This window comes from Rhinolophus sinicus, chromosome 16 (assembly GCF_057876585.1).
Source record: "Rhinolophus sinicus isolate RSI-liver-muscle chromosome 16, RSI-T2T, whole genome shotgun sequence".
Classification (NCBI taxonomy): Eukaryota; Metazoa; Chordata; class Mammalia; order Chiroptera; family Rhinolophidae; genus Rhinolophus; species Rhinolophus sinicus.
Window position 1 is genome coordinate 69055919 of NC_142516.1, and position 13751 is coordinate 69069669.

Below are 13751 nucleotides of genomic sequence, written 5' to 3' on the forward strand. Positions count from 1 at the left end.
TGCTCTCTGGACTTCTCTCTCCTCTCTACTGATTAAAGAATATTCATGGAGGTCCATGGCTGCTGAAATCTCCTGCCTTAACTTTCCAGTTCCAATAGCCTGCTGTATCCCTGTCTTGAGTGTTATTTGGTGAGATTGCTATTTTGTGAGAAACCCTAACTGTATTTCTCTTCACAATTTCCCACTTGATCAGACCGAGCCTATAGGAGGAAGCAATATAGCATTGTCTCTCATTTCAAAGGTATAATATTTATTCCATTTTATTCTCCTCCCTCGTTTAACTATACAATTTCTGTTTCGCTTCTAAAATTATATAAAATTTGCTGTTCAGTATACGTAATAGCATAATTTTGCCCTTGCATGTGGACATATTTTGTGAATGTCACTTGTGTCTTTGATAAGAATCAATCTATTTTAAAGGTCAGTTAGAGAATTTTAGGTACATCCATAAGATCTGGCTTGTTCTATTGAGATTCAAATATTCTATATCCTTACTAATTTTGTTATCTGCTACTTCTGTTATCTGCTAGCAGATAATTGTTCTCAGTAAGATTATGGATTTGATTGATTGGGTCAAAATTTTATACCAAAAAGACACCATAGGTCAAGCTTAAAACATCAATAGCAGACTGGGAGATGATATTTTCAAGACATAAAATTGTCAAAATTAATTGATTTATGTATACATTGAAATCAATATAAAAGACAAAGAATATTATAGAAGGAAACTGTAGGAATATAGACAGACAGGCAATAGAAGGAAATAAAAATGGCCATTATATTTATGAAGAGATTAACCTCACTTAACCTCACTAGTAGTCTAGGGCGTGCAAATTAAAACAACAATGAGGTAATAGCATATTATCACATAAAGCCAAAAAAAAAAAAAAAAATACAAGTCTGAAAATACAACTTGCTGACGAGGACAGAGAAATGTACCATGGCTTCCACAGCAGGAAGAACTATTTAATTTATAACTGTTATTTAGAACAATGTGGCATTATTAAGTTGAAAAGAGCCAGTGTGTGCACGTTTACACAATGATGCCTGTTAAAAGATTCTTTAAAATATCTTTAAAATATATTTTTTAAAAAGTGAAAAACAATCCAAGTGTTCATCAACAAGAGAATGGATAAGTGTGTAATATTTACACAGTGAAATACTTTACAACAGTTAAAATGAATCAGTTGCATTAACATGATTAAACAGATGAATACGAGCAACAATGTTGAGTGAAAAAAGATGTCAAAATGTGTGTACAATATATTTATATAAAGTGAAAATACGCACAAATCACAACTGTATATGTTTGGGTCATAGATAATGTGTCATTGACTACATGGTAAAATTATACACACATAGCTCAAGGCAGTGGCTACATGTCAGAGGAGAAGGGCTGCAATGAGATGGTAATGGTATGCAATTGGGGTTTCAATTACAGATTTGAAATTTTGAAATGAAAAATATATCTAACTATGAACAGCAAAGTGTTCATGTCTGGTAAACCTGAGTTGTGAATACATAGGATTTTGTTGTGCTGTTATGTATATTTTTTATACATTAGAAGTACTCCAGAATTTTAAAAGGTTGTGTTAAAAATAAAAGATTTCCTGTGTTGAAAGGAGTACACCAGAATGGTATTAGTGGTTTTCTAGGTGAAGGAATTACAAACTTGTGTTTTATACTTCTTTCTAAATCTAACATTTTCTAATTTTTCTTCAGTGAGAATGTTTTACTTTTATTAGTAGAATGAAATTCATTTTATTTCAGAAGAAAGGATATCTTGGGCTCTCCCCTGATGATTTCTTCTGAAACCTAGCTGCCGTCACACTGAAGGTGACGTGGCTAGAGAGGGCAGCATTTCTTTAAAGAGTTAATAGAAGTATATTTTGGATTCCTTTCAGTCCCATTATGAGGACTGCCTTTACTTTGTAACTGCTGGTTCCATGCTAATATTTATCATCTTTGGAACAGAGGAGCAGAGTAAGTCTTTCTTGGCACGGGAATTCAGGTTCCAGAGAAAACTTCCCCCCAAAATGCAAATGGTCCAATCGAGTACATCATCATTCTTCTCTACATTTCTAAAGATTATTTGGACTATATAATTTAGGCAGTTTGCTTTGCTAAAATCAGATCAGTGTCTCCTGCCTGGTTTGACTGATATTTGTTTGCCTGGAGTTACAGGGAGGACTTTTATAAGTGTTCCTTATGATACAAGGCTCTTAAATTGATACATATTTTGATTTAAAAAAAAAAGGTAGGATGTTTATACTGAGTAAAATACCAAATTCAACATATCAAAGGGGAAAATGGATTTCTGATCAATAGAAAGCATAGCTGTGTATCCATATCTTCTCTAGCACCCAGTCATGCTTATTTGACACAATTTACACCTAAATTAGTTACATTTTTAGAACTTTTTTCACAAAAGTTATATCCAAAAATTACATTTGCTCCATAGGCATTTAATATACCACTGGATGATTATTGATTTTTTTCCTAGGTCTTTCAAAACGTTGATATTCTTAAGAGGAACTGTCACCCTCAGCATCTCTTTTCCTAGACTGAGAAAAAATAATTGCATGTGCTATGGGCTTAGGCAGTAGGAAAGCCCTTTAGACTGACCAAATATTCTCAAGATGTCTTGGGGTTAATTAAAAATGGATACTGTAACATTATGAAGAGAAGTCTAAGCTTCCTTTCCCAGAATGCAGGAGATATAAACAATGAATTTTTCCAGTTTTGTCAAGTGCTTTACAGAATCATAAAAGAAGACTAATTGTTTCTAGAAGAAAATAGTTCTAGGAAACTTACACTTTTCTAAAAATCCTTAGGTTTTGATTCAAGTATCACTGGAATACACAAACACACACACGCACTCACGCACTCACGCACGCACGCAGGCATACACAGCCTGAATTAGATATTCTATTGACATGCTTTGGAAAGAGGGAAGATTAAGCTAAGTGTTTTGAGATTCAAACCGACTGTTCCATGGTATCTAATCATTGCAAACCTGATGTTTTAAATCATTAAGCCATTCCCTCTAGCTTACCATGGGAATATATTTCCATATAGTTTGCTGTGATATATTGAGAGAGATAAGAATTAGAATTCATTTGCCATTTAATTTTCTCCTAAAGTGACTTAAAAAGGTCATCTAATGCCCACACTTCCATTTCCAGAATATTTTCATTTCATCTATCAGAAACACTTGTGTCACAGTAATTTATTTGACTAGACATTTTTAGGATTTCGGCATCATGGTTATATTTGTTTGAATAAATTCAGAGTTCTGATTCTAACCAACAAAGTATGGAAAAAACAGAAAATGGTAATATTCAACAACTCTAACTTATCAGGAAGCAAGTTCCTGTACTTTTCCTTACACTGAACAGATCTCAAAATATTACAGGTGTCCATTTATTATTTTAATACCAACTTACTTTTAAAACTTGTCCTAAGTTATGGAGATAATTCTGATCTAAAACAAATTTTCTTACATGAATGTGTAATTTCATTTATTGAGTTTTCTGTTAACATTATATAATTCCTCTCCTCCTACCTGTCAATTCCCAATTCCTCAACTTCACAGACTCTGATGTAACCAAAATGAAATATAAATAAGTAAAATAAAAGAAACTAAAAGAGAAGTAAAAAAAAAAAAAAAAAAGGGAAAGCTGAGGTTCAAAAACTCCAGAAGTAGAGTCTGGAGAAAGTTCTAAATCAAGTAGGACAGGAAGCAGAAGTCCTGAGACAGGAATTGGTCATATTTGGGACGCAACAGTGTTTTCTGAGCCTTACAGAACTTGGAAGTGTTGGAAGTGGCTGGATTACAGAGCAAAGGGTGGAAGAAACATTATGCTATATTTCCTTTATATCCCTAGAACTCAGCATGCATCTGATACAGAACAATATCTCAAAAAATATTTGTGGAAATAAAAAAAGAATACATGAGTAAATAAAAAAAAAATAAAAAGCCACAAACTCTAAGTAATTTGAAAGGGCTCTCTACATCCTAAAACCGACTTTCAGTCTCCCTCCCTTCCTTTAATCAGAGATTTCCTGTTCAAGTTCTTAATAAAGTCTCTCAGTAATGGCTGAATTACTGAGTATAACTGACTTCACCCAGCGTATAACTAGATTGTAGTTTTTAGAATGAGAAAGTACTCCCAGAGTCTCAGTGTGTCACACTCAGGCCTACTACCCAAAGAATCTGATTCAGTGATTTAGAGATAAGAAACAGAAATCTACATATCCAATAAATACCTCAAGTGAGTTGAATTCAAATAGTTTTGGAATCTCATTTTAAAAAACAATGAAATGGACCCTCATTAAATGTTGAGTGAATGAATAAAACCTGATGAACACTGGCCCTGGTTAGACTCTACTGCTTAGGCTTTATTGGGGATAAAACAATTAAAGTTACTGGGGAAAGATTTTTAACTGGAAGATAAAACAACAACAGAAACAATGTATTAAGTGCTTACTAATGTCATTGACGGTTGTCTGCCCTGGAAAATAATCTGTACAATAGCTACTAATGACCAACCATTTTGTAATTCCCTCCCCTTGAGACGCAAAGTAGTTTTGACCTCCTTGGCTCTGCTAAATATCTGCTCAGGAGAAAGAAGGAAAGAGTAATGTGAGGGTGTGGCATCAGGCCCCTGGGGACATGCTGAGCCTTCTCTCCACCTCACCTCTCCATTTAGTAAAAAACAAAATTGAAAGAAAACAAAAAACCAAAATTTAAAACATCACCCAATTTTCCTGAAAACACAGCATAATTTGTACCGTAAAGGAAAATTAAGAAAATGAAATAATCTAATTTACTCTTATTTTAAGTGTTCTGGGTCCCCAAATAATAGGGGGCACTGCGTGGATGGAGCTCACAGTCCTCTTCCTCCACTTATCTTTAGGAAGAATTTTCAGATGGAAAACCTCGACAGGTAATTCCTTCAAATCAGTTGTATTCTAAAAAGAAATAGAATCTGGATTCTCATCTACTGTTTTAAACCAGCCAATTTATATCAGAGTCCCCCAGGTATGTATTAAACAGATATTTCCAAGGGTAAAGAAGGCATGTGTCACCTCTCAACATGAAGGCAATTGCACATGAAATACCTCTGTGGCTTGTTGCTGAAAAGTCACACCTCTGATCCACAGATCGGCTTAATTTAACCATTTATCAACATGTTAACACATTTCCCTATTTTAAATTCCTACTTAGTGGAAAGTTTCCCCATTGAGCATCTGATTTAATTTTGTCTGCTTGGATGCCCTTTAGGTAAAGGACACCATTCAATATTGGAATTAGAAGCATTCTATTCAGTTTTCCCCCTGCAGCCAGGGAAAGAGAAGAAGTGCAAAGAGGCGGAGACTCAAACAACTCTAGATGCAGCAATTCTCCAGCCGCTGAGCAATGAGGTTTCATACTCAGCTTGAGGACCCATTCATCTTAATCCATCTGGAAAGAGGGCTACATGCAATATTTCACAATCTAAGTACTTTCTGACAAATCTATTAATTATGCACTCAAACAAATTATTTGCTGCCTGTGGAGAATTGCTACTAGATTTTCTCTTGTGCCAGAATCCATGATCCGTTTTCTGCGTTTAACTCATTGCTGTCATTGGTACAGTCATATTAGTCCCCAATTTCTCATCGTCCATCATTTTAAATTTAGATGTGGTCACTACTAGAGAGATGCTAACCGGGGGATGAAGGTAACATGACCCCTATTGGCTGAAAGACATTTTCTGCTTACTTCTGCACACCCTTTGTCTCCTGTTCTCCAAGATGTCTCTTCTCCACACTAAACCAACAGATGAGACCATTAGTCTATGGCTTACTGATACTTCCCAACCACGACTGCTTTTCCTCAGTTCTAAAGGCATATCCTCCTCCACAACCCATGAATTATTATGAACTTTATGAAATGTGCATGATGTTTGGAAGGAAAAAATAGAGTCGCAATTTATTCTCACTAATTTGATGATTGCACTCAAGTTCTAAAATGTCATTGAAAGAGCTCAAATCATTTTTTTAAAAAATTATTTTCTGGCCTTGGAAGTACTGCATACAGTTGTAGAAGAATATTGAAAACAACCAGAAAGAGATAAAAATAAAATAATACCCATAATACCACCTTTTTAAAATGCATACCTGTCTTTCTATTCTTTATGTTATATATTTAAAATGTATGTACATGTTGAAAATAACATGTATAAATAATTTTATATGGATATTTTACTTACCATTTCATACATATTTTCTACATTAAGACCTTCACATGTGTTGAGGAAATAAATATCATTAAAAACAAAATATTCTCCCATCCCGCAAATCTTCTCTACAAAGACAGAAGACAAAGAAGACACTTTTATTACTGAATAAGCATTAAAACAAAATGTGACATGTATTACAAGCAATCCACTAAGGACTTCAAAGATAGAAAGAAATCTCCTCCTTTTATAGCCAAGCAGATACAACCCATTACATATTTATGCTTCCAAGATAAATAAAAAAAACAGTCCTCAAGTAAGATGGCTTAACAGCACTATTGATCACACACAGTTCATCCTTACTTTGCCTGGTCATTGAGGTGACCACCTGTGCTAGTTAATAGGCTTTACATTAGCTTTACATCCAAAGGAAAAACAAACTTCTCCTATCCTTATGACAGGAGGTACTTTGCAACTTGGACCAAGGTGCGAAAGTCCTATTTTTAACTTGCCTTTGTCCTTTCAACATACACATAATTCTTAAAATCTTGTAATAGTCTGTCATAAAAATATAGAATCATTTACCTAACTATACTCCATTATTGGACATGAATTTTTAAAAATAATTCATTTTAATTAATTGTTCAACAGACATTCTTATGAATAAAGCTTTCAAGCACTTTTATTTTTATCACATCAAATATGACAGCATTCTCTTTGGGACTAAGAGAAAAAATATTAGTTTTATATTGCCTTCAAAAACTTACACATGCATGCATTGGAGTCTCACAAACACAGTTAGTGCACTTACAATAATTTAAAATGCATGCAGCAAATATATTTAGTAAACAACTGCATGCATTTGAGAACAGATCAAATGCTTAGAAAAAGTTATGTTCAGATCCTTACCATCAAATCCCAAGGTCAAAATTGAGCTCTTTAAAAACATCCATAAATTGGCCAACTGTTCAATTCATGAAAATATGGAGCATTAATGCCCATCTCCTGACTATCAGAACTGCTCCTTCTGTAAAAAAAGTCCAAGTGCTTCAGATTTAAATTGTCAATGGCTCTTCCGATAGAAATCATTTTCCAAATGGCAGTTGGGTGGCCTGGAAAGGTGAGGTGTGCCTCTAAGATGAAAGCAGAGTGAAAGATTTTACTTTCCTATATTAGAAAGATGATAAGCCAAGACCTTTTAATTTTTCCCAAACCATTTTTTTTTTTCTTTTTCAGGTAGGTAGACGTTTTTTGCCATTTTATACCTAAAGGAAATGAGGTGCTGAGGGGTCATACAGCAAGCAAGTGGCAGATACAGAATCTGAACTTACCACCTTTGGATTTCGAAACCCTTGTTCTCTTCCATATAGTAGAATGCCGTAACTATAGGCTATTCTCTGTTCCCTGCTTTGAAAAGTATCTATGCATATATCAATTGTGATTTCATAATTACTTGAAGAAAGAAGGGCACTGAAGGGAATGCAACAATTTGTAACTGAACAAGTTGATGGCTGCAACTTTTAAAAAGAATTCAGAGAATTTCAGAGCCTACGGAAATGCAAAATGAACAGCTTTATTTGCTAACACTTCCTTTTCTAATCTCAGGGGGGCAAAAAAATCCTCCCAGGCAGGATAATTTGCTTCAATGGAAAAATTTAATGAATTGACAATAATTTCATAGATTACCCATAAATTGCACTTCCCTAAATTTAATTTGTTTTCCTATAATTTAGCAATAATTATCAGATGTTTGCCTTAAATCAACAAAAGAAAAAAGTAAAATTCTAAAGTTTATAGTTAACAATTTGTCTCAATATAGCAGCAAACAATTGTTTTTTTAATTTTTAAAAACACTTTCAGCTAAATATCAAATTACATAAATTATGTTGGACAGAACTTAGTCATAGAAACTATAATTTAAAGAATGCCACATACTTTGCTATTATAATATTCTAGTCTCAGTACCTAAAGGTTATCAGTTTGTTGATCATTATCATAACCTTTCTGCAAAAGATGGAAAAATGTGCTAGCAATACTTATTTTACTCTTTAAAGGATTATATTTAATAGTAAAAATAGTCCTCTTTGATCACAGTATAGAATTTCAGTTAAATCATGGCTGAGAGCAAAAAAAATGTCAGTCGTTGAAACAATATCTCCTGATTTTGCTTTCTCTAAGAGATGTAGTTACAAATCTAACCAGTCCAGGTTTGAAATTGGATGTGCCTAGAATGTGGAGTATGGAGTTAGATGACACCATCCCCTTAAGTATCTACCTGCTCAATTTATATATATACACACACGTATGCATATACGTGTATATATTGACTGTGTATGTGTGTAAAGGATGAAGGAAGTAAGCAGAGGACCCATGGATATGAGGCTATGAGAATAACGCAATCGATGGCATAGCCTCTGTGCATTCCTACTCCCCTCCACACTTCAGCTTAATAGACTAGTCTTGAGCCTCAAAGAGAAGGAAGAGAGTCCAAAAATGAAGAAGCTGACTCAGATGACAATTAGGATTGCCTTAGAACACAAGGACCAAGTGAAACGTGAGTTCAGGATAGAATGGGTATTGAGCAGGGGGAAGGTGCAGACATCTCCTCATGCTGAGACCAAAAAGAGAATAACAGAATCAAATCATGACTGCAAAACAGAAACACAAGAGCAGCAGTACCCACTCGATGCAACAGATGGCAGGCCCAAGGCAGATCTCTTCCTGGGCCCTGAAAGAGACACGAGTGGGGGATTATTTGTTAGCAGGTGAATTTTAGAGTTAATAAAATGAAAATAATCATGTTAATGGGATATAATTTGTACCCACTTCTCAGGCCACAGCCATTTAATTTATATAACATTTTTTGCTTTCATAATCTTTAAACCACTGAGATTCTTAAGACTTTCCTTACGACTGTTACCAACACAGTATTTCACATTAATGAAAAATTTCCAAAAGAAGATACACATACCTACATCTAAACATTCCACATCATCATCCATTATGGAAAGCAGCCCTATTGAAGAAGCCCGAAACAAAACATGTCTCACTTCAATGAATTGTTTAATCTGCCAGGTGAGACTCATTAGAATCTTTGACGGGAGACTGAGAGAAGGATCAAGGAGAGGAAAGAACAGGATCAAACATTAATCAAGCACAATCAAGGTACCAAGCCCTGTTCCAGTCATTTACCAATGCCATCTGACTTAACTCTCACTTCTCCTGAAGAGAAAGAATGATTACCACTCTCTCACAGATGAGAAATTAGGATTCAGAGTTTATAAACTGGTCCCATAACTAGCCTTAGAAAGGTCCCTGGGATATCATCTGCTGGAGGCCATATTTTCTTCCATTTATGCAAGTCCTCCGAACAATACCCTAAGTCTAACCATATCCCTGAGTTTACTCTTTCTATTTTCCCATGTGTCTTTTCCAGTCTGACCACATGAGATTGAGGCAGAAAACTTTTAAGCAAACAGTTTGCATGCTGGCTTGGCACACCACCAATAATAATCCAAGGGTCCCAATAGTCTGAAAATATCAACAACTGTAATAGTTCATTGCAAACAAAAGAATCTGACCCTGGCTAACTTGAGCAGAAAGCAGAATTTCTTCTAGGCCTATGTGGCAGCTTACATAATTAAAAGGAACCAGAAGAGCCAGGATTCAAAGTAAAACAGCAACCAGGCTAACTGTGGGGAGCAGAAGCAACCAGGCCATGTTGTCACGGCACTACCATCTGGGTGAGTCCACTGCAGACTATTTCCATCATTCTATCACTCCACTCCAGATTCAAGTTCAGAAGGAGAGGAAGACTGTGGCCCCGCCTGGATTACGTGCCCATGCTCCAGCGGGGAAGAGGAAGGCTCGGTAATGGAGCGCAGGCAGCAGGGGAGGCACTTGAAGGCCCCCACAAGAAAATTAGAGTGCTGGGCGGGTGAAATAACAGATCCCCACTACAATAACACAAGGTCTCCTGTGCCCTCACAAATGTCCTCCCTTGTCACATTACAGTGAGTGGTTTCTGCTTACTCACATATTCCTTGCACAGAGCTTCTGAAGCCGAGGCTGAGCCACAGAGAACACCGTCTCCCTCACTATCATCACGCACCAGAACGACTTCCAGCTTTGATTCATTACACACATCACTTCTATCTTCCCCACCAGAACATGATATATATGGTAATTTATTTCACTGTTTTGTACTTGCTGCCGCCCCCTCACGTCCTATATCATTTAAGCTGAGTTCTGCATCAGCAGCAATGAACATTAAGACCCACCCCTCAGTCAGAGGGAGAACAGAACGCTACTCTCTCTCCCTTTCCTCCTTACAGAGTAAGTCGGCACCAACCGCAGTCCAGACATTATAGGCTATCCGCAAACCCTCTGCCAACATCTGTCTTTCTGAGAATGCTGAGTTCTACAAATCAGAGAGGGAGAAAATGAGCGAATTATGTAACTGAAATCGAAGCACCAACAAGAATGGCTCTGGAAGCACACAAAAGCCCTTGTACAATGATACTCTGTTACTGAAATTAAGCACTGTAGGCTGTCCAGAGATAATAGTTTAGAAATCTCCTGAACATAGGGGCAGGATTTGTGATTCTGAAATAGAGATAATTTGTTGGAATCATCCACTTCATTAAGATACCAAAAGGGCTTTCAATTTATTAATGTGACATTCAAAATAAAAACATGGGCAAATGATGCACTTACAAATAAATAGAAGTTTGTAAAGGGGGAAGTAGATGAAGAAATGGTTTTGCCAACAAAAGGAATGAAACATAAAATCTGCTTTTACCTGGTGACCTCTAGAGCTGACTATATGATATGCTCTAAATTCCTGTAAATCTGACTTCAGACAGAGCCTTCTAGGGAATAATCAATGGGACAGACGTGCCCTCCTTTCACGGTATCTACTAGATATTGCAAACTTGGTAGGAAAACCGGGAGAGCCTATGAGGCCCGGGAGAGAACAATATACAGTACCTAACAGTCTGCTCCCATCTTGCCTGGCAAAGTGGTGCCACCAATCGAAGGGTGACCCAAAGTTCTGAAGAGGGACAGGAGACAGGCTAGGAGAAGTTGAATATCTCTGCTAACAAAACAGTAGAATTGTGACAGTTTGGGGCTTATTGTTAATTTCTGGTCAGTTTTTGTTTCCAAGGAAAGAGCAATGTAGGAGAAGGACAGGAAATAAGAGAGAATCACGAAACAAGAACTTTCAAGACAGAGATATCAAACATTCAATGTTAAGTACTTTTTATGCCTGTGATCTATAGCTCTCCATCTCCTCACACTTGAAAAAGATCTGCTTCACATAAGGGTCCTGTTTAAGCAGAAATCACCGAAGGAGGAGAGGAGGCGAGAAGAGGGGAGAAAAGAGAGAATTCACCTATGCGTGGGGTGAGGTGTGTTGTTAGACTGACTTATTCCAGGTGTGAATAAGCAATTGAGCCATTCTTACTAGGGCTTAAGCTGAAGATTGGCCACAGCAGCACTTTGGTTACATGTGCAAAAGATATCTATTTTTTTAGAATGACACATAAATGACCAACCAGTCACTGTGAATGCTTTCTAAATGCCCTCATTTTCCTGAGTCTTCAGTTTAAAAATGGATAGCACCTCCTGTTATAGAATAAAACTACCGTATATATCCTTCTTTTGGGGATTCCATGATAACCAGTCCCAATTAGCCTATCTGACCGTGTCTCTCCTCGCTCAAAGAATACTCAGAACACTCTGACTTAGCTGGGCTGATCCATAGTCTATGTTCCACATATGTTTAACTCTTTCTAGAAGTTAAGCCTTTATGACATTCTGCACAGTGGGGATAGTTTCCTCAATTCAAATTATTTGTTTCCGTTAAGTTGTGGTTCGTGATTCACAAATTACTTTCTATCCTAATTTCCCTGAGCCTAAGCTCATATTGACCCTTTCAGCTCTCACCACAGTCATTTGCTTGCCGTAGGCTACCTTTAGGTCTCCTATAGCTGTGCATGCATGTGTTGCTTTTATCTCCACAAATAGATTATGAGCATTTCAATGGCAACGATCAATGTTTCTATTTCTTTGTAGCTCTAAAACCAGTAAACTATGGGGGGTACTGGAGTACATACTCAGTAAAGTTTTGCTGAATAATTAAGTAGACCGCTTCCTGTGGAAACAGTTTGCATTCAAAGCACAAAATAGGTAGAAAGGGAATGGAGGTAATACAAAAATAAGTTAAAAACACCGTCCCACTCCCTGAGGGAGCCACCTTTGGAGACATGAAAACCCACATGACAAATAACAAGAGCATGCACATCAGACACATAAATTCACATCTGACCTCAGGGAAAGATAAGTTACCTAGGTTCAGTACTGTGATCCAGCGTGCACAGCGCCTCTGGATCTACCGTGTTTCCCCCCAAATAAGACCTAACCGGAAAACAAGCCCTAGCACGACTTTTCAGGATGCTCATAATATAAAATAAGCCCTACCGTATTTCCCTGAAGATAAGACTGGGTCTTATATTAAGCATTAGGGCTTATTTTATATTACGAGCATCCTGAAAAATCATGCCACGGCTTATTTTCCGGTTAGGTCTTATTTTCGGGAAACACAGTATGTGGGAAACGTAAAGTTCCAGGGACTGATGGAATCAGCAGACCCAGGGATGTCCCGGAAAGCTCGTACAGCTGCAGCAGGCTTTGTTGGGATGAACCAGGGTCACATATCTTTAGGAGAAGGACACAGCAGAAGACCACTGAGGGGGCTACCAGAAGTGCAATGCTGTTGGCTATTACCCAGGATTTCTTCTGTCAATGCAGCTCAAGAAAATATAAATATAAATGTAAATATATGTGAATATATCTAAATATATTTATGTAAATATATGCTATATAATGTAAAATATATATGTAAATGTAAATGTATATGTAAAATATATATGCTATATAATATATAGTGTATATATATTTCTAACTTTACTGAGGTATAATAGGTATACAAAAACTGCACATAATTAATGCATAATATTTAGTGAGTCTGGACATGTGTATACACTCATGTTAACTTCACTATAATTAAGGTAATAAATATATTTATCACCTCCATAAGTTTCCTTGTGTCCTTTTGTTGTATGTTTTGGTTTTGGTTTGTGTCTGTGTTAAGAATGTTTAGTATGAGATCTATCCCCTTAAAATATTTTAAGTGTACAATACTTGATTATTAAGTCACTATGTTTTACAGCAGATCTCTCGTCATCTACAGCTGTAACTTTATACCTAAGAATCCTCATGTTAAGAATCTGTGAACTGCCCTCTCAAGGAAGATGGAGAGCGAGGTTGTGTGGTCCAGCTGCACAGGGATGTTGGAGGAAAGCCAGTAACACTTTCTTACTGGATCCTCTAACCAGCTTGGAAATGCAGATAGTGCGAGAGGCTCACTCTGCTTCTTTTTCTAACTCCCTTCGAAGGTGCCTTAGCCTGCTTTGTTGACCGTACATATCACCACCTTACACAGCATCCATTGAATTGCTTATT

At 36.6% G+C, this 13751-nt stretch overlaps 1 pseudogene; it reads left to right on the top strand.

The window, feature by feature from the left end:
- Nucleotides 1-8717: 8717 nt before the first annotated feature.
- Nucleotides 8718-13751, top strand: part of LOC141571261 (structure-specific endonuclease subunit MUS81 pseudogene) — a 47178-nt pseudogene continuing 42144 nt past the window's right edge.